Source organism: Oryzias latipes, chromosome 3, assembly GCF_053564925.1.
Source record: "Oryzias latipes strain Hd-rR chromosome 3, Olatipes_Hd-rR_3.1".
In the NCBI taxonomy this organism is placed as follows: Eukaryota; Metazoa; Chordata; class Actinopteri; order Beloniformes; family Adrianichthyidae; genus Oryzias; species Oryzias latipes.
Window position 1 is genome coordinate 24,223,923 of NC_136239.1, and position 22,466 is coordinate 24,246,388.

Genomic DNA, 22,466 nt, shown 5'->3' on the forward strand with positions numbered 1-22,466 from the left:
TGTTGGGAGGACTGTTGGCGTGGAGTGAGCCTGACCCTTTCCCATCATCCATCTGTTGAAGTGCTTCTCCGTGGGTTTATAGCCCCCCACGACCCCAACCTAACATTATCTGTGAAACAAAAATTGTGAGCAATATTGGAGCTATTCTGCAGTACAATTCTGAGCCAGATGCCAGCTCAGATGAGAAAAAATAAGACATTCTGGATCTAATCATCTCAAAGCAAATGCATCAGAATGGAGCAGAGTAGGGGGCTAGTGTCACTGATATTGAGAGATACTTTTTCTTGAGATATTTGACTACAGAAAATCTTTGGAAATAACCTTTTTCTTGTTTATCAAGACCATAATGTAACACAGGACAGAGACTTTCGGCAAATACAAATGTTAACTGATCAAAAGAACATTAACTGAACATGCATCAAATATAGAGCATGTATATTAATAATGGCATATTACAATAGTATGAAGAAGGAAACAGTAACTAATGCAACATTTTTAAACAAGTGTGCGAAATTTGTTCTCTGCATTTGATAACTGGGGGAGTAGTGAGGTGCAGACACAGCCGTTCAGGAAACATTTCGTGGCTTAAATCTTGGAAATGAAAAAAACTGTAAATTACACAACAAACAACCTTGCCATTAGTGCAAATATGTGGCTTTTTAATGGATCTCTCCACTGCCTGGTGAAACAGGGAGGGGAGGGGCAAGGTGTGAGCAGCAACAGGGGATGCGCTGTTTACATAGAAAGTATTGCTCAATCGAGCGGGTTTTGGCTCAAATTGCATTGTTTTTCACCCAATCTGGCAACACTGAAGACAGACACTTGCATGAACTCAGTGAATAGATTTAAGCTCGTTACTGTACGTATTTAAGAAAAAACAATGAAAGTATCAAAAGTGTTGATTTCATCATGTTAGTATCAATACTTCACCTTTGTATCGATACTATGATACTCAGATCCATCCGCCCACCCCTACTTTGAAATGCAATTTTATGATTCATTTTCTTTAAATATGTCCTCCATCATGAGAAAAATGCTACAAGAACATGTTAAAAATGCCATTTTCACCAGAGTGGGTCTATAAAGTCTGAGCCCCAATCTCTGATATCAGACTGAAGTTAACCAGCAAGAGCCGAAACACAAACATTGCACCATTTCATGACAACAACAGTAAAGACACAACATGAAGTTTACTCAAAGCTACAGTTTTAAGTGAGGCACAAGATGCTTGAAGTGGACAATTAGCCATAGAACATTGGGAGTACATAAGGAAGATAATGGAATATCCTTCCCAACAATTTAAATGTAAAAACTGGAATTAAATGCTACATTATTTTGGTCCAAAGAAGCAGTAAAGATAAAGACAAACATAGATAGATAGGCTATACAGAACAGACTGAACTTTAATGGCGACACAAGACCTTTTACGCAACCCTGTCTTGAAAACCTCTAACTTCTAGCCTAAAGTGGGTTGTGCCTGTTCATTTCACCTCACAGGGCTCATTAACACAGCCCCCCTGCCACCATTAAGACATTTGCAGTGAAATTAATTGAAAGACGGATTAAAAATAAATTAAGAAAAATGCATTGCAGAATACCTACATGCACTTCATAAATCAACTGGGCAAAGCCAGGAGCGGGCTCCCCATAATTAACTGCAGACTATTTATTTTATCCTGACGGTATAAATTAGAATTCAGGCACACAGATTATATTAGGGCTGTCTGCCATGCGGAACTGCTGAGGGGTGCACGGAATATTTTAAGGATACAAAGAGTTGAACAGAGACGGAGGGAGTGAGAGGGAGACAATACGTCGAAAGACAAACAATATGTAAATGCATACAAAGCAGAGAGATAACATTTGTGTTCCACAGAGAAAGTATTTACTCAGGTACTGCATGAAGAAGCAGGCAACAAACTAAATAGCACCAATCCAGTACATTATTAAATGAGCTCTTTTATTGACTCCTCATCTTTTAAAACAGGATTCAAACTAAGTTGCAAGTTTGACTGACAATAACTGATTAGTACCATATTTTTTGGGGAGAATAAGTCACAGTTTTTTGCATATTTTGGCCAGGGTTGTGACTTATACAAAGGAGTGACTTTTATGTGATTTTCAAAAAAATAAATATTGGTTTGCATGTATGCAGTTTTCCCACCAACACCCAGATGTTTCATACTAACAACCGCTAGAGGGCACTGTAGGTGTATCTTTTTTTTTGTATGGACAGCAACACAGTAGAAGAAGTGCTGTCCAAAACAAACAAGGAGGAGAATCTGATTGTTCTCCAGAATTTCATGTGATTTTTCTAATTTACATCAATACATTATTATTTTTGTTTTTTCCTTCCTTAGACATCTGCTGGACACTGTAATCAAACTGAGTTACAGAGCGATGGAAGTACCGCTGAAAGCACTGTCATCCAGACAAAGCTGAATGATTTCATGAACTCAGACATGGAGAGTCCTTATCAATGTTTCTGTAGAGCTCTGATCTCTCAACATCATCCATGTCTTCCATGCAAAGTAAATGACATATGCAGTCAATGCTTCTATGTAGCGATGAGGCTAAAAACCTTTGGGGTTCTCCCACTCGCATCTGGAGCGTCTAGTTTAAGAACACATTTTTGGACAAGTACTTAGTGGCAAATTTGACACACGTCAGTTGTTCAGAAGCGTTCAACTTTTCTCGCAAAAGTGCGACTTATACTCCAGTATTACTTAAAGTCCAAAAAATACGGCAATAGCGCTGGTGTCTCCAGTTCTGCTGTATCACAACCTATACACTTCACCTACAAACTCAGGCTGAACCTTTTTTGCACGTCAGCTTAAGACACACTTCCTCCCTACTGACACACTTATATTTCCCAGCATCTATCTGGGCTCCTCTCTGTGTGCTACAGTTAATGTTAGCCACACACCGCCTCCTCGTGGGCATGCTGCCCAGCCTGGCACAGAGCCAGGCCTTCTCTGCCACTCTGGACTGGCCAAATGCTCCCTCCCTCTCTCCACACTCCAAATTCCCAACGCATCCTTTCATCGGAATGCCTGCGGCCCTCTCCTCCGTCTTTATTCTGCTCCACAGCTGAGATCAACACTTTGAAAGTATGCCCTCAAACCAGCCAGAGAAAAATAATGCTACCGCAAGTACTGCCAGGGTACAAATAAAGCACTCGCGCATTTGAATGCTTGGCTATTATGCAATAACTGACAGCAAAAGTGAGTGGCCTATAAATAAGGTTACATCAGTACATTGAAACAGGTATCAGGTGTGTAATAGAAAAATGAGTAAGAGAGATATTATGTGTTGTTTTACATATTTTTATGAATTGACGCAAAAAGTGGAATTCAGCTCTCGTGTGTCTGTCTGCAGCATGACTGATATGAAAATATTGCTTTCAAATGCCTACATTGTCAGGGTTGTTTATAATAGAAGAGGGCTTGGATATTATGCACAGTGATGCTTACAATCAAAGAAAAAAAACATTGCATAGATAAAACATAATAATACTTCATGCAAAATCAAACCCCAATGACATTATGTTAAAGTAAGACATCATTTTAAACTATTGACAAGAAAAACAACTTACATGCAAATATTAAAGTTTGATATTATTTCACAGAGAACAGGAAATGAGCCTCACACTTGTCTTCAGATTCACATTAGATCAGACTTTTATGTCTCATCTTTAGTGTGCGTCACAGTTAGGATTTATAGGAGGGTCTTGGCCACAGTAACCAAATTATGTCATCCATCATTAAGAGTATTTTTTTTTCTTTGTGCTGCACATCTGCAAGAACCCCACTATGACAGCCTTGCGGGGTAAGACCTAAGCAGAGCAGACCGTGCTGTTTCCAACACCAGCTCAACATTTTAACCCCGCTGTTATCAGAGTTGGATCTCAGGTTTCTCTGATGAAAAAATTGTTCTTTTATCTGTGTGTCAACCTGTGTGTGTGTGTGTATGTGCATAAATGTTTCTCGTTTATGATTTTAAACTGTGAAGACTTACTCAAATTTTGTTCTGTTTTTGGTAAGAGCTCTGAGCAGGATGGAAGGAAATACACATGAATGCTCAGTTATTTCTATAATATTTGAGGCCAAAACGACTTATTAGCCCAAAACGATTTTATGATTTGCTACATATAAAAGTATAAATGAGGCAGAAGTTTTACCAGCTAGAGCTTGCAAAAGCTCACACCTAAAAATACAAGATGGCTTTTAAGAGTCATAACAGGAAAAACAAGCAGTCCCCTTCTGATGTATAATTTTGTTCCCCTGGTGAGTAAAACGCCTTGGAGGGGAGTGCATACACAGCAGTCATGTTTGTTAAGATACATGGCTTGAGCTGGTCGCTCTTCACAAGCAAAAGAAGAAAAAAACCCCACTGTAAATCACCGGCAAAGAAAATAAATATATTCTTATTACTTTTTTGCACACTGCATACGCTGAGCACCTTAACATATTGCACAGACACAACGTAAATGTGCAGCCCTGCACATGGGTAAAAACATGCCATGAAAAATGACAGTAGGGAGGGGTAACTGCAGACCTGGAATATAATGGTGCAGTGGATCGGAGGAAAAATAATCATACCTCGTGGTGGGGGAATGGGGGATGGGAGGAGCGAGGGGAAGATGAGTCTGTGCCCTGCAGTAAGGAAATGGAGCTTTGCTGCTCCACTGCTTGATTCCTGATTCCCCAATGACACTGCACAAGACCTCTGTTCAGAAACACCACGCCGCATCTTTACTCTACAAACACTTAAGACTGTTAGTCACAGAGCACATGCACACACAGCTATGTTAAAATGCATGCGTGAAAAAACATACGAGACCAATGTGGCAAATTAAGTGGTCAGAATTTTCAGCAGATCCTCTTGATATTCTTGCTGGCTTCTGTCCTTCACCGACTTTTCATTAGACCATAAACAGAGCCAGCAGTTCCTCCTTCAAACTTTAGGTGTCTCTCTTTCACTTTGAATAGCCACAATCTGCTCCCTCACCAACTGGGGATCCTCCACTGCTGAGCTTCCATCTCCACATAATATATACACCATCATTTGAAAATGGCAGCTTTTCGAAAATTCACCTTGATTATCAGACATTAAAAGTGACTTCTTCAGAGCCGAGTGTCTGGCTAGGGGGATGGCTGCAGACAGCAGAACAATGTGGCAGACTTGGTATTAATGCCTGGTTGTGGTGTGCAGGGAGGAGAGAGGAGCCGGCCCTTTGTTCTCTCCTACAGCCAATTATTTTTTACGTGTGCCTCTTTTCACAACAACAAGAGAGAATTTAATTTTAATGCACTCACTGGAAGGAAGGGGAAAAATATCTAGAGAATGAAATGGGGACTAGCATCAGCAGCTGAGTTTATATGCACACATTCCTGTTTGAGGTAAAGATGAATGACAGAGGTAAGAAGCATGACATCAACCAAAACACACACCGCTGCATGAATCCTCTCATGCAAAATGCTAAAACACAACTTTGCCAAAAACATAACTGCACCTCGCAAAAAAAGCTAAATTAAAGACAAATAGAAATCAAACCATGCATTTTTTTTGCACAACAAAATAAGGCAAAATGACTTGGAAACAAAAACCTAGGATCCCAATTGGTAAGTATGGGACCAAATATATTTTTTAATTGGAAGGGCACTTTGTCTTGCTGTCATAGAGGCTGTAAAAACCAGCACTGCTCCCACAAGGAGAGTAACACTGCTTGCTAACCTTTTATTGGAGCTGGAGCTCTGATATATTCCTCCGCTCAAGGCTTTCATCAGAAAAACCTGTATCAAAACACATACACAGGGTCTCACATGTTGTTACAAAAGCTTCTGTAAAAAAAAAACATTAACAACAACTAAACGATGATTTTCTAAACTTATTGAGTGTACACTCAACCAAAATAAAAACAATTTCTATAGATTAAAAAAAAAGATAGACTCTTTCTGTTTAGAGGATAAAAATCATGAAAATATCAGATAAAATATTTAATAGTAAAAAATGTAACATCTGCTATCTATTTGTATCATTTATAGGGTTTTTCAAAACAATAAATCAGTCCAAAGTCTTTAGTATAAATGGATACAAAGGCACAGACAAAGACAAATGCACACACGTGAACACATTCATGCAGACATGCACACCCACACACTCGCTACACACAGGCTAAATTAAATTTCAGTCCCTGGGCAGGCAACTAAGACGCATGTGTGTTGGACCTACTCCACAGCCCAGCAAAAGCAATTCTCTGTAGATGGTGAAATTAAAGGGCAGAATCCTTCTTGTTTATGGTTCTCACTACCTTCGTCTCTCAATCAAATGTTTTATTGGCAATCATTTGCCCCTAAAAGTCATGTTCTTGAGAGCCAACTGGCATGATGATGGCAACTGCTGGACAGACAACACCATTTCACCACCAACCTCTCCCAATGATTTACACCTGCACTAGAGGGGAGCAAGAAGCTCTAATTAACCATGTGTTTTCTACACCAGTCCACTTCACACTTGAATACTTTGTGTCCTGCTTTGCCATCAGCATGTAGAGTGGGTTAAAAAACACACAGAAGTTTTTCAACAAGTTGTTTTAACACAACTTGTTACAAAAGAACAAACAGGAAGCTGTGACCCTGCAACAGGAAGAAGGATATCAATAAAAGGCTGCCATAAAACTGCTCTGTATGACTAAATAGTGAACTTCCTTGTCAAAATTGCTTTAAATGTCGACGATGGATGTCTAAACAGGTGGAACTGTGCCTGCCAAGGGTTGCAGTCATGAAAAACTCCTTGTTTTTCCTTTTACAAAAACAAAAACAAAATTCAATTATATTTTCGTTATTCAAAAAGTGTTTTTGTTATCTCACTGGATACATTTCTTTGACATTTTTCACAGTCTATTGGGTTATATTAATGTCATTATTTGTACACATAATCAACCTAAACGAATTTTTTTTTTTTTAATTATCAGTTTGTAAGGGATAAATCCATGCTTTGGCTAACAGGACAAGAGGATAATCATAATAAGAATTTTTTGAAAGGACCTGAAGTGTGCTATGAACAAGTAAACTTACATACGTGGTCTACGCATGCACACATCCTTGTTTCCTCTGTATATTGTATCATCGAGGCATCTATTTCTACCTTGCAACCCCCACCCCTCTCTTCTGTTCTCTCCTCTGGTGTCTGCAAGCAGTAATCTGTTTCTGAGCTAGTGCTGCTGGGATTAGGCAGTGACTGAAGATAGGATATATGCGTCATTAAAACAGAGGGCACAGTGTCGCAGGAGGAGAAACAAAGTCAACAAAGGTAAGGCAGGGATGGAGGAAACAAATAACAGAAACCCTCATGTGCCAACACTGAAATGAATGCATATGTGCATGAATAATACAAAAACAAATCACACAGCGTAAGCTTGGCCAGTATACATGTCTGCCTACGTCAGCGCACACAGATATAATCCTCTTTTCTCACGCACACTATTTCACAAACCTCTTGAGAGAAAAAAATTTTTGGTCTTGCTTTAATGGATGTCTCAGAGAGGGAAGATGCATTAGAGTGAAGGCACTGATGCAAAAAAAAAGGAAAGATGCTGTACACATACAACACCAAACACCAACCAACACTTGGCAACATCAATCTGATGCTTTTGCTGGTTCACAATGCTCCAGATGCACCCCACTTTTCCCAGAAAAGTTTAGCATATTTATTCTTCAAAGCCAGCCATAATAAGTATGGGGGCTAAATTTAACAACCTGCAAAGTGACTGATGAAGCAAAGAAACTGTATTTTCCTCTTGACTGCATGCATTTTTATCAGTTAGACAGGTTCTTTTCTCACCTTTTTCTAGTCCAATTATGAAACGTAAAACCACATAAATGTGATTATCTATTGTTTTCAGTAAATTTCCTGTGAAACATTTCTATAGAAGCAGAAGGTGTTATTAAATGTGTTTAACATGCCACATTAAAGGGTTGTAAGTTAGCACCTTTAGGTCATCAATTAAAATGAGCTAAAGGTGCTATCTGACCAACAGGTAATTATCTTTTTGAACAGTTCAATAAGCAAGGAGGAGAAACTCCACACATGAGTTGTTGCAGATCATTTAATAGGCTGGCAAAACATACATAAAAAAAGGGAAAATTTGAATGTAAACAGCCTGTAAATTAACTAAAAAAAACAATTTAAGAAGTCTTTGATCTGGTGGTACCAAATTTCAGCGGAACCTCTCCAGTAAAGCAAGATAAAAAACACAGAAAGGACAAAAATATTAAAGATCCACTCTACTGTATGAAAATCTTGTTTTGGGTTTTTTAACATGTTTTTGTAACATTTCTCTCATGATGGAGGAAATATATAACCCTAGAGCACTATCTGTGATTTTCACCTAAGCCAAACTATTTACATGTATTTCAATATGTCACTTGTCAAGGAGTCTGTGCCTTCACCAGGGAAGTTTTGCATGTCTCAGGAATGGGTGGACCAAAGACCAAGTTTCTAGTATAATTTTATTATTTTTTTGGATTTTTTGTTCTAAAATTCCTGATTATTCAATAAATCTTTGGGGATATTTTTAGGAACTTCCTGTGTTTTTCTTTTTCATTTTGTTACACATACCACAGTTGAAAATAAAAGAAAACACTTAAATGTATCGTGTATTGTCATGTTTGGATAGATTTTTATGACAAGTACTTTTTCTTGGGTATATTATATCGGGTAAAAATTACTCTGAAAAAGTGATGGTGTAACTTTTTATGGCGAAAGTGTTCTAGGGTTAAATAAAGTAAAGATTAAAACTGCATTTCTAAGTATTTCTTTATTCAAATCATGTAGAAACAGTGGCAAACAAAAAAATACAGTTGGTAAAAGCAGCAGTGTAGCAGTGACACAGCAGTACAGTTGGCAAGTCACAAGCTCCCTGCTCTGCTCCATTATGATACATCCAATTGCAGACAAATACATCCGTGTCCATCTTCGTATTCCTCATATGACCGTACATACTCTGCCTCAAAACTGTAGGGCTGTATAGCTATATTATCACTCACCATTTTTGTTGCACCACTTACTGTATGTTAGGTTTTGGTTGTGAGGTGCTGTTGGCTAGCAGGAGAACACGTAAGCAAAGGTACGATTGGAAATAATCTCAGGCAAACTACGCGCCAACTGTTCTGCCCCCAATTCAGACTTGTCAAGAGAACTGCTGCCACTCTGCAGAAACTATGTCCTAGAAAACATCAGTTTTTTTATTTTGACTAAAAACGACATAATCATAATTAAAAGACCACTGGGAACGCTTTTAAGGTAAATTGTAATTTGATTGGAGTGGGACATTTTAAGTTGTATGAAAAAGAGACATTCTTCATGTTTGAAGACAACTTCAGAAAAGTTACTTTTGTAAATATTTTTTCCGTTGTTTGGATTATGCTTTAATGAATTTTTCTACAAAAAGGACTCTGCAGACTTCAGATTGAACAAAAACCAGGCTTGTTGCAATAAAATCCTAAAAAAGAAAAAGCAGCACTGAAAAAACCCTGAGTCAATAATGGCATAAGAAACAGATAATAGTAACAAGTTTGATTCAAGTACAGGTAAGTCAAGAGTTGGAGTAACAGTGAACATTGTGTCTTTTTTTAAGAAACATTTTTTCTGAAAGCAGTTTTGAAGAAATCCACAATTTTCTCATACAATAAAACATTAAAGAAATCTGAAGGCCGTTCAGGTATAAATGACAAAGGCACATACATTCCTAAAGGACACCAGCAATGTCTTGTCCCTTGAATACCATTGTATCAAACTCTTATTCATCAACATCACTTGAGCAATTTATTACCTTGGGAATCCTTTAATAAGATACATTAAATCAAAATAATTTTAAATATTTAATGTTAACTTTGCGCTGAGACTTACCATTAAGTCCCACCCAGCACCACAATTCCATTGTGTCCCAATGTTCACCTCAGCCTCAGGTCTCACTGATAGCAGGTCTCCAAAACTTCAAAGTATTTCCTGTTCAGAGATTTTAATTATGGATCAAAACAAAAGAAAAATATAAGTTAACATGATACTCATATTTTTGTCATTAAATAACACACAATAAAAATGTATAGTATTATCTTTGCACATCGTTGATCTACATTTGACACACTGAGAATTTTCCTTAAATGTATGCCTATGCAGTGACATAATGATGGGACAGCAAATCTTTATGTTTATTTCATTTTGGAAATAACAAGGTTTTTTGAAATGTGTAAATTTTCTCCCATCTGAGAGAGTTTTATTTCCGTTTGCATTGTCTGAATTGATGAATTAAAAAAATATGCAAACTATGTTGCTGCAAAATGTTTTCTAAAGTTCTTATGGAAATAGAATCAGTGGTAAACCACAGCAGTCTAGTTATCTGAGTTTTGGAGATTATTGCTGTTAATTTAAGTAGTACCTTTCTATTATAAAAAAAGCACAGTTGAAAACTTGTTTTTCTGGGAAAAAAATTAAGGATACCTAAATGATCTGGACAAATCCTAAAGAAAGTAGGATGCATGCATTAACTGTAGTTTATATTAAAAAAGTAGGAGCATACATTTAAAGTGCGGGGGGGGGGGGCTTAATCTGCCAAAGGTAAGCAGGTTGATGTGCAGAAATCAACTGTGGAAATGGAAGATACAAGACCACTGATAGTCTCCCTCCATCTGACGCTCCCCGCAAGATCTTACTCCGTGTGGTCAAAACGAACACAAGAACTGTAAGCAAAAATCCCAGAACCACACGAGAGGACCTAGTGAATGACCTACAGAGAGTAACAAAGGCTACTATCACTAACACACAACGCAAGGGACTCAAATCCTGCAGTGCCAGGTGTGTCCCCTTGCTAAAACCAGTGCATTTGCAGGCCCGTCTAAAGTTTTCTATAGAGCAAAAGAGGATTGGGAGAATGTCCTTTGGTCAGATGAAATAAACAAACACAAAAAAAACCTTTTTGGTAAAAATTCTACTTGTCGTGTTTGGAAGAGAAAGAATGCTAAGCTGCAACCAGGACGACTGAATGAATGGGGCTATGTTTCGTCTGTTTTATTTATTTATTTATTTTTTTAGATATAGGACTTAGCCAGTTCACAAGGTTGTCAAAGCCACATTATCATTGCATCCTGGGGAAAACAGGTGACGGTTACTCATGTGTAAACCACAAAGTCTAACTAGCTTTGAATTTTTCAACCCATATGTCCATATGTCATCAGAAAAGTAATTTTGGGCTACAGTAATTTGTCAAAAAAAAGCATGTATTTGAAGAGATTGAAAATGAAATGAACCAGGTATTTGCTTGCACACTTAATCCATGTCATTTTTCCTGATAAATTGTGTGTATATATATATATATATATATATATATATATATATATATATATATATATATATATATAGATAGATAGATAGATAGATAGATAGATAGATAGATAGATAGATAGATAGATAGATAGATAGATAGATAGATAGATAGATAGATAGATAGATAGATAGATAGATAGATAGATAGATAGATAGATAGATAGATAGATAGATAGATAGATAGATAGATAGATAGATAGATAGGCACATGGATCAATTCATGAGTAACACACAGAAAGGCATTGGTAGAGACTCCAGAGGAGCGAAACACCAACTCCTGGTTGACAGAACAGTCGCTCAAGACTGCAAGTCACGACACACCAACCTGTGCACAGCCTGGATTGATTACAAGAAAGCCTATGACTCAATGCCACACACGTGGATCACTGAATGCTTGGAGCTGTACAACATAAACAGGACTCTAAGAGCCTTCATAGGAAACTCAATGAAGCTGTGGAAAACCACCCTTGAAGCCAATGGGAAGCCACTTGCACAAGTGTCCATCAAATGTGGGATATACCAAGGTGATGCTCTGTCTCCACTGCTGTTCTGCATAGGTCTGAACCCCCTCAGCCAAATAATCAACAAGACTGGCTATGGATACCGACTCAGAAATGGGGCCAACATCAGTCACCTCCTCTACATGGATGACATCAAGCTATATGCTAAGAGCGAGCGTGACATTGACTCCCTGATCCACACCACCAGGATCTACAGTACTGACATTGGGATGTCATTCGGGCTCGAGAAATGCAGCCGGATGGTGACAAAGAGAGGCAAGGTAGTCCATACAGGAGGGGTCTCACTCCCAGAAGGAACAATAGCAGACATCGAGGACAGTTACAAGTACCTCGGAATTCCACAAGCAAATGGCAACCTGGAGCAGGCAACAAGGAAAGCTGCAACAGCTAAATACCTCCAACGGGTAAGGCAAGTCCTGAGAAGCCAGCTCAATGGCAAAAATAAGACCCGGGCAATAAACAGCTACGCACTCCCAGTTATCAGATACCCTGCAGGAATAATAAGATGGCCAAAGGAAGAGGTACAGACCACGGATGTTAAGACACGAAAGCTCCTCACCATGCATGGAGGGTTCCATCCCAAATCCAGCACCCTGAGACTGTATGCTAGCCGCAAGGAAGGAGGCCGAGGACTAGTGAGCGTAGAAGCCACTATCCAGGATGAAACATCCAAGATGCATGAGTACATCAAGCTCAAGGCCCCAACTGACAGTGTGCTCAGTGAATGTCTCAGGCAATGGAGAGCAGAGGATACAGTGCTGGAGGACAGATCCTCATGGGAGGACAAACCCCTGCATGGGATGTGCCACCGGACCATAACTGAAGTGGCTGATATGAAGAAGTCCTACCAATGGCTAGAGAGGGCTGGCCTACAGGACAGTACTGAGGCACTCATCTTGGCAGCTCAGGAACAAGCCCTGAGCACCAGAGCAATAGAGGCTCAGATCTACCACACCAGACAAGACCCAAGGTGTAGGCTGTGCAAAGAGGCACCTGAAACAATCCAGCACATAACTGCAGGGTGTAAGATACTGGCAGGTAAAGCATACATGGAGCGCCACAATCAAGTGGCTGGAATAATATACAGGAACATGTGTGCAGAATATGGACTGGAAACCCCAAGGTCAAAATGGGAAACACCCCCGAAGGTGGTAGAGAATGAAAGGGCAAAAATCCTGTGGGACTTCCAGATCCAGACTGATAGGATGGTAATGGCGAACCAACCAGACATTGTAGTGGTGGATAAAGAACAGAGGAAAGCCATTGTGGTGGATGTGGCAGTGCCAAGCGATGGGAACATCAGGAAGAAGGAACATGAGAAACTGGAGAAATACCAGGGACTCAGAGAAGAACTGGAGAAAGCCTGGAAAATGAAGGTGACAGTGGTGCCTGTGGTAATTGGAGCACTCGGGGCAGTAACCCCCAAGCTGGAGGAGTGGCTACAACAGATACCTGGAAAGATCTCAGACATCTCAATCCAGAAAAGCGCAGTGCCAGGAACAGCTAAGATACTGCGCAGAACCCTCAAGTTCCCAGGCCTCTGGTAGAGGACCCGAGCTTGAGTGAGAAACCACCCACGAAAGGGTGAAAGGGGCAAGTTTTTTTTATATATATATAGCGGCTGGGTAGCTCGGTTGGAAGAGGCTGGGTAGCTCGGTTGGTAAGGTTGCCAAGCAGGAATCCAGGGTTCCATTCCCGGAGGGGAAGGAACAATGGTCATGGGGCAATTAGCATATCATTGGCGAGCAATCAACATCACCCAGTGAGGGCCCTTGGGCAAGACTAATGCTGCTGCCTCCCTGAGCGGGGCTCGTCTGAAGCTCACCGCTCCCCCAGGGGATGGGGATAGGAGAACAAATTTCGCACACCCAGGTGTGTGACAGAGTGGGACTCGTGTTCCTTCTTCCTGATGTTCCCATCGCTTGGCACTGCCACATCCACCACAACGGCTTTCCTCTATTCTTTATCCACCACTACAATGTCTGGTTGGTTCACCATTACCATCCTATCAGTCTGGATCAGGAAGTCCCACAGGGTCTTTGCTCTCTCATTCTCTACCACCTTTCGGAGGTGTTTCCCATTTTGACCTTAGGGTTTCCAGTCCATATTCTGCACAGATGTTCCTGTATATTATTCCAGCCACTTGATTGTGGCGCTCCATTTATGCTTTACCTACCAGCATCTTACAGCCTGCACTTATGTGCTGGATTGTTTCAGGCGCCTCTTTGCGCAGCCTACACCTTGGGTCTTGTCTGGTGTGGTAGATCTGAGCCTCTATCTCTCTGGTGCTAAGGGCTTGTTCCTGAGCTGCCCGGATGAGTGCTTCAGTACTATCCTGTAGGCCAGCCCTCTCAAGACATTGGTAGGACTTCTTGATATCAGCCACTTCTGTTATGGTCCGGTGGCACATCCCATACAGGGGTTTGTATTGTCCTCCCATGAGGATCTGTCCTCTAGCACTGTATCCTCTGCTCTCCATTGCCTGAGACATTCACTGAGCACACCATCAGTTGGGGCCTTGGCTCTTGGCATTCTCTTGATGAGCTTCAAGAGGTAGTCACCTGAAATGTTTTTCACTTCACAGGTGTGCCCTGTCAGGTTTAATAAGTGTGATTTCTTGCCTTATAAATGGGGTGGGGACCATCAGTTGTGTTGTGCAGAAGTCAGGTGGATACACAGCTGATAGTCCTACTGAATAGACTGTTAGAATTTGTATTATGGTAAGAGAAAAAGCAGCCAAGTACAGAAAAATGAGTGGCCATCATTACTTTAAGAAATGAAGGTCAGTCAGTCCGAAAAATTGGGAAAACTTTGAAAGTGTCCCCAACTGCAGTCACAAAAACCATCAAGCGCTAAAAAGAAACTGGCTCACATGCGGACCGCCCCAGCCTCAAAAATCGCAGGTTAACAGCAGCTCATATTAGAGACCAGGGGCCTCATTTATAAACGTTGCGTACGCACAAAAGAAGGCGTACGCCACTCTCTACGCAATAGTTGAGATTTATAAAAAGTAAACTTGACGGGAAAATGTGCGGTCCTTCACGCAAGCTCTGACCCAGGCGTACGCACAAAAACGGGTGAAATGAGAAACGGCGACGCCGTCGGCAGATGGAAGAAACACGTGAAAGTGAAAATGAAAATACTGCCTCTCATAAATAACATGAAGACTTCACAAAGCAAGTCTTACAATTAACAGCCTACACGAACACCCGTTGGACCGATCAGCAGTGAAACAAACAAAAAAAAAATCAAACGAAAATTACAACAGAAATTCAAATGAACACATATTTGCAAAAAGAAAAGTGAAATATTTTCTGCAATATTGGCATGTTGTGCAATTCATCCTCATAAATAATATATTTAACAGAACGAAATAATGTACAAAACTGATATTCCCGTCAATGTGTCCGTCTGGCGGAGCAGATATAGGTGCAATCAGACAGACAGATGGATAGATCGAGAGAGATGCATTAATTGTCCACTAGGGAAAGTTGTTTTCATAGTAAAACATTTCTTCATAAGCTACAGAATTATGGTATTCATGCATATGCCTTTAGTTTGTTTTATTTTTGATGAAACAATGTATGGCGTATGTCTCGACCATTCAGAAAGCAACAAGAAATTACATTTGCGCTGATCAATTTCCCATTTCCACGTCGATTATTCCCGACATCTGTAGCTTGTCAGATGTAATTAAATGGAGGGAAATAAAATGCCCCATCACAATGCGTAATGACGCACAATGGCTGATCTTGCGCTCTTAGAAGATGTGGCAAATGGAAGAATTCGGAGTGAACGCATCTTTAGACAGCAAGGAGACTTGTTGGCAAACGAGGACGAGTGGCTTATGAGCCGGTTCCGACTTCCTCTGCGGGCTTTTGGGGGTGTGTCACCCGGTGCATCTGGCTCGTCGGTGTCCCCCTGCGCCTCAGTCACCACTCCACTTAAAAGGGATTCCCCAATTATTGCCGCCAGTCTCTCATCAGGAGGGGTCAGCTCCGGTGTCCCCCCCCCCACACCCGTGGCAGACACGGGTGTGTGTGTGTGTGTGGAGGTGGGGGTGGGGGGTGGGGGGGGGTCACCGCTAGACGTTTTTTTGCCTCGACTTTGATGTCCGACCTTTTCTTTTTTATTTCGGCCACGGTCCGAGGATGTGAGGCTGCAGCATTTTCGGCGTCTGCCGCCGTTTGCCACTCACGTGCCTTTTTGGCATTAGTAATGCCCACACTGTGCCCTCCAAACAACAGTATTCTCCTCTTTTCCACCTCGCCAACGATAACTTCTACTTCACATTGAGTGAAGTTACGTTTTTTTGATTTTCTCTCCGTGTTTGGCATGGTTTCGCAATCAATGAATATTCATTTGTGGGCGTTTCACGGACTATTTATGGGCAACTATAGGCGTGTCACGAGGCCGCAAAAGCTGCGCAGCATTTAGAATTGGTTGTGATTTATTAAGAGAAAGATGCGTAGGATGTGCGTGCGCACGGTTTTATAACTCCGAATATTTCTGTGCGTACGCACATCCTATGTTTCATCCGTACGCCACTTCTGACGCAAATCCTACGCAAAGTTTTATAAATGAGGCCCCAGGTCAATGGCACACAGAATTCTAGCAGCAGACACACCTCTACAACAACTGTTAAAAGGAGACTGTGTGAATCAGGCCTTCATGGTAAAATATCTGCTAGGAAACCACTGCTAAAGAAAGGCAACAAGCAGAAGAGACTTGTTCAGGCTAAAGAACACAAGGAATGGACATTAGACCAGTGGAAGTCGATGCTTTGGTCTGAGGAGTCCAAATTTGAGATTTTGGTTCCAACTACCGTGTCTTTGTGCGAAAAGAAAAGGTGAACAGATGGACTCTACATGCCTGGTTCCCAACAAGAAGCATGGAGGAGGAGGTGTGATGGTGCTTTGCTGGTGACACTGTTGAGGATTTATTCAAAATTGAAGACATACTGAACCAGCATGGCTACCACAGCATCTTGCAGCGGCATTCTATTCCATCCGGTTTCCGTTTAGTTGGACCATGATTTATTTTTCAACAGGACAATGACCCCAAACACACCTCCAGTCTGTGTAAGGGCTATTTGACCAAGAAGGAGAGCGATAGGATGCTGCGCCAGATGACCTGGCCTCCACAGTCACTGGACCTCAACTCAATCAAGATGGTTTGGGGTGAGCTGGACTGCAGAGTGAAGGCAAAAGGGCCAACAAGTGTCAAGCATCTCTGGGAACTCCTTTAAGACTGTTGGAAGACAATTCCAGCTGACTACCTCTTGAAGCTCATCAAGAGAATGCCAAGAGTGTGCAAAGCAGTAATCAAAGCAAAAGGTGGCTACTTTGAAGAACCTAGAATATGACATATTTTCAGTTGTTTCATAATTTTTCGTTATGTATATAATTCCACATGTGTTAATTCACAGTTTTGATGCCTTCAGTGTGACTTTACAATTGTCACAGTCGTGAAAATAAAGAAAACTCTTTGAGTGAGAGGGTTTGTTAAAACTTTTGGTCTGTAATGTACATATATGGCAGAAAGACATTGAAAAGTATCTCCACATCTTAGTAGTTCTAAAGAAAAATCCACAATAATGGATACTATCATTATTAAATAAGTTACCACAATAATGGTAAAAAAAAATATTGTTACCATTATTGTTGTAATAAAAAATTATTACAGCTGATGACTGGCGTTAAATCTCTTGAAAAAATTACAAACAATAAAACCAAGATCTTTGTAACAGGGCTTCAGTATAGTAAAAACATGTATAGAGGGATCAGCTGGAACTGAAACTCCTGAAAGCAGCATAATGACTGAAATACCACGCATTTGGATATCAAGCCACACATTGAAATATTTTTATTATTTAATGTTGCAATCATCAGCAACACTGGAGGTAGAATATTATGGATGAAACAACAGGAAGACAACAGCACACATCGATCAAGGATTACACAAGCTTTGTAAACTTGAAGAATGAGTGAAATGTTAAATTAAGTGGTCACAAGAACCTTGTTTAAATTGAAAATTTTCTGGGTTAGGGTTAGGTTTTTTTTAGAGTTTTCACTGCAAAATAATTTATATCTAGGTTTGTGATAGAGAGATCCCAGAAAATACCCATTTCAACTACAAAAACTGTTTTTTATAACTTACATAAAGGAGGCACTTGTGAAGATTTCTTTTTTTTCATATATCTTTCTGTTTTGTTGATATATAAAGAAAATAATTCCCTGGATCTATCAGACCCTTCTTCTTAGACTGTAAAACATGAACACCATACAAGAGTCAAGTGACCTGTGGATGCCATTTCTTTGTTCACAGTTGCCTTCTTTCTCTGTGTGGTTGGTCTTTTCTGACCCTGCCTCTATGCCATTATGCATGAAAATTGGGCATTTGTGCGGAGATGTGATGGTCATTATCCATGGTGGTGAATTTTTACTGTAGACTGACCTGAGGGCTCCACTGGCTTACACTCCATTAGTGCTTCCATCTCTGCTTCCGTCTGTGCCATACAATCATTATCAGGACCTATTGAAGAAAAGGAGACAAGAAAACTGCTCATATAACTTCTTTTTATCTTTTATCATTACATCTTTTAGGCTAGCCCTAAAACTTTCTTTTTTGACAAAGCGCATACTAAAAGTTGGCCCAAGGAGCCTTGAACAATGCCTTTAGTTGTGCTCCTTTGAGCTTGGAGTGTTGGGAATCCTTTTAAGACATTTTCCTCAGTGTTTGTCTATCTTCTTCCTGTTTTCTTATTGCTGCAGATACAGACTTATATTGTTTAATAACGTATTTTTGAGATCCGTCTATTTCCGCTCTCCTATTGTTTCATTTACTAACCTGGCTCTTTTTTGATAAAACAAATATTCCAGTGTCTTTGTTTTTGTCTGTCTTCTTCCCATTTATTTATTTGTTATCTTCTACATATGTGCGTGTGTGGTTGCAGTGGCAGCAGCTTCAGCAAGTAACACCAGAACTTCCTCTCTCTGGCTGTAGTCAAAAAGCACAAGCACTTACTTTACTGAGCTGCCCAGGAGTGGTTAAATTATACACCCCATCTCTAAGAAATATCTCAGCCACCCCATGAAGGAATCTCATTTCAGAAGCCTGTATTAGTGTGCCTAACTGCTTGTTCACAACCCATAGCTCATATAACCGTAGGTGAGAGCAGGAACTTAGATTGGCTGGTGAATTGAGAGCTTTGTCTTTTGACTCAACTTTTACATTCACCACAACAGATTGGAACAAAGCCTTATTACTGCAAATGTGCACAATCTGCCTATTTATCTCATGCTCTTTCTTCATTTGGAAACAAAATGCCCAGATACTTTTACTCCTCCGCCAGGGGAAGTGACTAACTGCAAACCTTAAAGAGGCATTCAATCTTTATCTGACTTTGAACTATGGTCTCACACTTGGAAGTGTTGATTCTTATCCTAGGAGCTTCTCTGTCAGCTGCAAACCAATCTAGTGAGAACTGGAGGATATGGCTTGGAGAAGCTAAAAAGACCACATTATCTGCAAACAGAGGTGGAATTCCAAGGATCCCAAAGCCAAACCTTTCCTAAGAGAAGAAATAGTCCATAAAAGTTATAACCAAAATATTCTGTTCATAACATAGTTCTGTTATTCTTGTAGTTATGTAAGTTTGTCTTGATATACAACAAATGTTTTAATGTCAGGGCTTTATAAAATGAATGTAATAAACAATATCAAAATAAAAACACAATATGTTAACATTTACTTCATTGAATTAAATTTGATTTTGTCAATTCTAACTTAAGATATTAATGCATCTCAAATTGGTCAAAATAAAAAGAAGTTTTTCATAAATTTTGCAAGATTAGAAACCACAATTACTAATAGGCGTAAAGACATGGTTTAATGGTTTTGTAAAAAATATTGGCCTATTTAAACCATGCTTGTAAAATTAAGATAGATAGATAGATGATAGATGATGACTTTATTAATCCCACAATGGGGAAATTTCATATATCTGTGGCAGCAAAAAACAACATTCATACATACATACATACATACATTGTAAAATTAAGGTAACTAACTTGCTACAGGCAAAGAGCAGCAGGTCGCAGGTGCATGAGTGTTCCCTAATTTTCTACATAAGAATGCCAATTTTGGGGGGAATCCACATTCTGCCATGGTTTTGATTCAGCTGCTTGACATTATCATTAAACTAATAAACATTATACTTTAAATTTGTACAAATTAAAATGTGTTGTGTCTTACTATAGGACAGTGAGAAAACATATAAACTCAGACGAAGACATTAATGTACTATGCAGTACAAAACAGGCCTGGAATCAAGTCAAACAGAACTGCTACTTAATGAACCTTTTGCCCAGAACTCAGCCATACATTATAGAGAAGAGTAGGGAAAGTCCTTTTGCCAAATAGATAAACCGCTTTTTTTTATGGTCTACATATAAAACAAGCATAGATTTTTAGATGAAATTTAGCACGGAAACGTCTCAGTCATGTAAGACCTGCCAGATTAGCAGTAAATGCAATACCTTTCTCAAAAGCTTCTTGGCCTACTGAGTCTGACTTTGACACTCTTCTATATTTGGCTGCACCCTCATGGTTCAGTCAGCCATCCTCCAGATCCGAAAGTGACATGCAACGTCTGTTTGGTTTCCAACCACTTGACGACAAAGAATACAGGAGGCTAAAATAAGGAGAAAAATCAATCCCATGCATAGAGGCCAGATTCAGTTGGAAGCAGCGGTTAAACTGCACCACAGTCCTTTAACCCCCCTGTTCCGATAGTCAAAAAAGAAGGTAGACTTCTGTCTTTGAATGAAAAGTGGCTTCTTCTTAGTGAATTTAAAGAGGAAGTAACTGAACGCGTATTGTATAAAGTATTTGCACAAATATGACACTTTTGCTTTCAAAGTTGCAAATGATTAGATAGATAGATAGATAGATAGATAGATAGATAGATAGATAGATAGATAGATAGATAGATAGATAGATAGATAGATAGATAGATAGATAGATAGATAGATAGATAGATAGATAGATAGATAGATAGATAGATAGATAATAGTGTTTCCATCAAACAACTGGACCCCTCTGTAATGCTGCCAATATAAAACCGGTCATTAATTAGTTGACATCTCATGGTGTAAATCAGAAGAAAGGACTGGAGGCGGAGAGAGAAAGCAACAGTGAGTGAGAAAGAGAAGAGAGGTTGGGTGAAAGTGAGGAAGGACAGAGAGCAGAAGACAAACAGACCTAGCTTCTGATTCAGTCCAGTGTTCTTGACGCTCCTGCAGTGACACTGATGAGAAGGAATCACAGTCAGACAGGATGGAGCGTCCACCTCCATGAATCCAACAAAAAAACAGAAGTAAAAATAAATGTCTTCCCATTCATGGTCTGCTCAAGCTACTGCTGTCCTCCCCTTGTCCATGTTTTCCTCTTAAAATGGAACTAATAGAGGAGCGTGGTCGTTCTTTTTGCTTTTGAAAAAATTCAGATTATGTAGAAATCCATTTCATAGAATCATCTAAAACATCTCCCATCCGTTAGCACTCTGTTTCTGTGTGCGATCCACACCGATAACCCTGGTCTTGCTTTCTTTCCCTCTCAATCGCTCCCTCTCTCTCTGTTCTCCCCTCCTAAAACTGATCAATACTTCATTTAAATCGTGACATTAGCACACTACAACTAAAAGAAGGAACAAAGGGATTGTAACGATAGTAAACGAGCGAAGGCACAAAGTAGAGAATGTAAATATTTTAACATGGCAACATCTTGAGAAAAAAAAAGAATATCACAAGAAAAAACAAATAGCAAAGTGGGCTGTGTTATACTTGTCTTTTGATTTGAGCATCTATGCCTCACAGAAATCAATACTCATTTAAATTGAGACTGAAGAGCACCATCACAATATCTCGTCTCATAAGGAAAAGACAAACACACAAACCTAATTATCAGCTCAAATGACTAGCACCATGGGGACACGAGTTCGATGCTGATAGAAGCATATTTTATATTTATTCAGCAGAATTTCTACATTAGCACCACAGCTCATAATTGCCTAATTTATATGCACTCTCACACTTTTATCTATTCACATATTTCACAATAAATCCAAATCAATACTGCCCTCCTCATGTTCTTACAACTCTCATAAAGTGTGTCTTAAATTATAAAATAAGCAATTCAGAGATCCCATAACAAGACTGGCTAATTTCTTGGTCCTAATGGAAATTACTAATTGGGATAGTTGCTGTAGCTAAACTTCCTGTTGAACAGAAAATGTACCTGGTCAGTCTTGGAGTGACAGGCCTAGTAACAGAGCATTTTTCCTCTTGTATGTGTGTGTGCGTGGGTGTGTGTGTGTGTGCGTGTGTTTGTGTGTGTGTGTGTGTGGGGGGGGGGGGGGGGGGGGGGGTCTGAAGAGAATATGATAAGGTCGAGGTTTCTGGAACAAAGGTTAATCAGAAAGGGAAATATGACATATTTAGTCTGATGCAGATGTTAACAAACAGAGATTCAGCCTGTTTTCTGTTAAATAGCTTGCTT

General features: G+C 39.8%; 1 long non-coding RNA gene across 2 annotated transcripts in view; it reads right to left on the bottom strand.

Annotated features, from left to right (window-relative positions):
• The window catches only part of LOC144990972 (uncharacterized), a 60,238-nt gene extending 38,755 nt beyond the window's left edge, over positions 1–21,483 (bottom strand). The window contains exons 1-3 of one of the 2 annotated variants that reach the window (XR_013654858.1): positions 21,171–21,315; positions 18,363–18,440; positions 9,913–10,011 (exon numbers count right to left, since the gene is read on the bottom strand). This is a non-coding gene — a long non-coding RNA (uncharacterized LOC144990972). Of the gene's footprint in view, positions 1–9,912; positions 10,012–18,362; positions 18,441–21,170 lie in introns of both variants that reach the window. The other variant, XR_013654859.1, reaches the window with a different exon arrangement.
• Positions 21,484–22,466: the final 983 nt, after the last annotated feature.